This window comes from Leptonotus elevatus, chromosome 2 (genome assembly GCF_054856555.1).
Source record: "Leptonotus elevatus isolate MCC_2025b chromosome 2, RoL_Lele_1.0, whole genome shotgun sequence".
Classification (NCBI taxonomy): domain Eukaryota; kingdom Metazoa; phylum Chordata; class Actinopteri; order Syngnathiformes; family Syngnathidae; genus Leptonotus; species Leptonotus elevatus.
In genome coordinates, this window is record NC_141240.1 from 7,384,932 (window position 1) to 7,388,763 (window position 3,832).

Below are 3,832 nucleotides of genomic sequence, written 5' to 3' on the forward strand. Positions count from 1 at the left end.
CACCTCTGCGTGTAACCCATCGGAAATACACAAGCCGGTGTAAACAAACATGACGACGCAACAAAGTACCACACTTCTGCAGCGAGGAGAAAACCGACTACTTTATTTAGCGGGGTGAGTGACATAAACATAATGTCTTTTATTGACTGTAGAAAGTTAAAAAGTGGAAATGATGTCGATTTATGTAATTACATTGTCCGTGCATCGCAATCTGAACGGAATATTCCAATCGAACACCATGTAATTGAGAGTAACTCTGTCCGCCACGCATGTAAACGGGTTATCTCGACTATCAGAAACCGGAATTCTGACCTGAACCCGAATATTGACTGCATGTAAACGTACTGACAGATCTTTATGAATGAAATGAATGTCTGTCTGTGCCTCGATCAAATCTGCCAAAATTACATTACACCACGTGCGACACCACTTAGACATGCCTTTTGCGAGTCTAAAATCGAGTCTACTTTTTGCCACCAAATTGCGGGATGCGCGGGGGCCGTGGTGTCCACGTCCGCCTGAACGCCCAGAGAGACACAATGTGGTCCCAAAGACAAGCAAGAAATTGAAGATGCATCTGTTTTTACGCCTAGTGCACAGGCCCGTCTAGATTTTTTTTTCATGCAAATGCATGACTGAGCCTCAACTTGAGTGTGTTATTTTCTGGCTAAGAAGAAATTTAAAAAATAATAATAATTATGTTTTCTCTTTTACAGCCCAGAAATACAAACACAACAAAATCTATAGATGTGCACAGAGAGGGAGAGATGTCGGAGTGAGGGCTGCACATGAATGAGTGCCCCAAGCAGTTGGCCGGTTCAGTGCTTTGCCTCAAGGCAGGTGCTTGAGACACCAACTGGCACCTCTCCAGAAAACCCTCTGATTATTTCAGCTGATGCCACCATCACTGAAGGGAGTGCTTTTTTTTTCTCTCTTTTTTTTAAATCTGTCATAACACACTGCAGAAATAGACTTGCTTAAAACATTTTTAGGAAAGTGAAATGAGGAGTAGATGAAACAAGTGAAATCCAATAGTTTGGAGTGAGGTTGGCGGGGCTAACTCAGTGAATGTTTGTGCATATGGAGCCACACCTGAGAGCTATACTGGCCTAGGCCTGGTTGTTACAGTCCAATCTTAATGGCTGGAAGTTTCTGTTTGTATCCCACATTTTTAAAGGAAACATATTTTTGCATTTATTACTTGAAGTGTTGGAAATTGAGTCCAAATAGGGTCAAGATATTCTCACAGATGTTCTCTGCACTTGTGTGCAAATTACAACACATTTGTCACCACATTGCGCGTTCGCCTGCTGATTAGCATTCAGCTTGTTTGTCATCAGATGTGAATAGACGGCCATTGAGGCACATTGCCCAGTAAATTACCTCTGTGCCGTGAATTCAAACTGACTCAACTCAAAGGATTTGCATGAAATTACTTGACTGACAGATACGGGATTGTCCCTGACAATGGAGGCCATTCAGCTGATGCTTTTTTAAAGGCGATGTATGATAATCTGGTTGCCGTTATCGCAGCAGGAAAAATCGCAAGTGAGTATGAGCAAGTGAGCGGAAGCCATTGTCTGCCATGGGCCGAGGCTCAGGCTTTAATCAAAGCTATATTCAGGATGGATTCAAGTCAAGAGATGAATCTCGCCAAATATGTCGAAGGATGATTATCTCTATCACCGGCTGAAAAATAAATGCATTAAAGTACAGTTATTTACAGCATTGACTGAGCATCTCTTAAGCCTATCTTTGACGCAAATATCCCCATCTTGTCTACTCACCGCATACCAGATCAGGATTTTCTGTCTCAAACTGTACTGTGGTAGGCTGAGCTGAACAGTTAAGTCTGGTGGAATGTGGCATTTTTTGGGGCTAATAGCAGGCCAGGTAGTATTCAGTCATCCTCTCAAAGAGATATTGAACACATTCTATTTATTGTTTTTGAGGAAATTAAAGTATAAATACACAATTTAGCTATCCAAAATAGTAAAATGTAAAATCAATAAAGAAGTGCCTTGTTAGTATAATTTGTTCCGTGTCCATGCTCGTAACTCAAAGTACTCAGATCTCACATCATCTTTCCTTATTGAAATGAATTGAAATATTATTAACCTCTTCCAACCTCTCTAACAAAAAACTATAAAACATTTTGGAATGTGTTTTATCAGCAATGTACAATATTATACTTGATAAAAATATATAGTAATAATTAACAGAATGTAAAGAATGATACCTTTTGTGCATCATGATAACCGTCAAATCCTGTGTGTACTACTGAATGTCCCTCCGAAATCAACCTTAAAAAGTAGTTTTTTTCTCTGTGTCCGTGTATAATACGGTACCCCGATTTGCTGGTGTCCATCTTTAGTCCATCTCCGTCACTTTGTATTGTTTATTAGAAAAACGTTCCTACTGTATAGCAAAGGTATGTGGTTGTTTAGAATTGACAATATTCCCTTTGTTTTATGTTTATTTTGACAGTAAACAGCATTAAATGGCTCAGAGTCTCTTTTTTGAAGACATTTTTTACTAGCTGCTTGTGGCACGACCTGAGGTAGATTAATGCCACCATATAGCACACCCATGTCTAAAGTTTTTGCTTATGAGTCAAAGCAACAAAACAAGAACAACAAAAACAAAACAAAAAAACACTCAAATTGAACCATGACTGTATCTCCAAAAACGTGTGAGCTGGTTCACTCATATCTCGAGGCACCATTGCGTTTTGTCCTCACCTTTACCTTTGATGATTAATAATGTTGTGACAAACATGCAGAGGGAGATGACTGCTTATGCTTTGGAGGTGAGTCATATCACCGCAGCAAAATACCAGCTAAATGCACAAATGAATTTCCTACATTACAAGGAGTAAAATTTACGGTCCTGTGGTTATATAACTTTCCTCTTTGCCATCATCTCTAACCTTCTCTGCTGGCATCATGAACAAGCAAAAGAAAGGGAAAAGACACAAACCCACTAGCTAGCTAATCCTTTTGATGCATACTGAATGCAAGATTTGGTGGAGTCTCGCAAGATCAACATTCTGAATGGTCATTTTTTTACTTGAGGGGTTCCATTGTGCTGCCAAACATTCTCAATCCTTCAACTAAATGCCTAATTGCAAAGTACAACCTAATGTCGCCATCCATCTCCTTAATGGTTAAAAAAAGAAAAATCATAATAAAGTTGCTATCTCTCACTTTTATGAGGGTGTTTCATCTATATAAATATTTAAGGCCTGGCACATAATGAGTATAGCGTGTGCAATATGCTCTTTAGCATGTGATGGCAGATGCTTTAATGAGTTTGCCGCTTATCATAGCTTGCAGGAAAAGTAAATCAATCCTTGCAGAGTGATGACTGCAAGAAGCGATGCGACACGAGAAGAAGCCTGTCAGTTTATTTTTTTATTATTTTAACTGCAACTGCACCCTGCCAAGAGCATTCCAGTGGGACTCGCGTTTTAATGACAACCAGGCCTTGCATCAATTTCTGTTGTATTAGTGCTGCAGTTAAAAATGGAAGAGATGAACTATCCTAAATAGCAGGGTGAGGTTGTCCTTTGTGCCAGGCAAAAGATTTACCGCACAACTCTCTGTCACTAAGCAACCATTTGTTATAGCAGTCCGTTTATCACAGACAGGTCGTGGCAAGGACATTGACCATGTTTACTGTATTTGTTGAGATTAGGTTTATTTAACAACTCGGAGCAGTCATGCCCCTGCTTCCCACATTATAGCTAAGTCAAAGGAGTTTTTAAGCATTTACCATCAGTATGATGAGCAGGAAAGAGGAGCAGAACGTCAATAACAGGAACTTGCAGCAG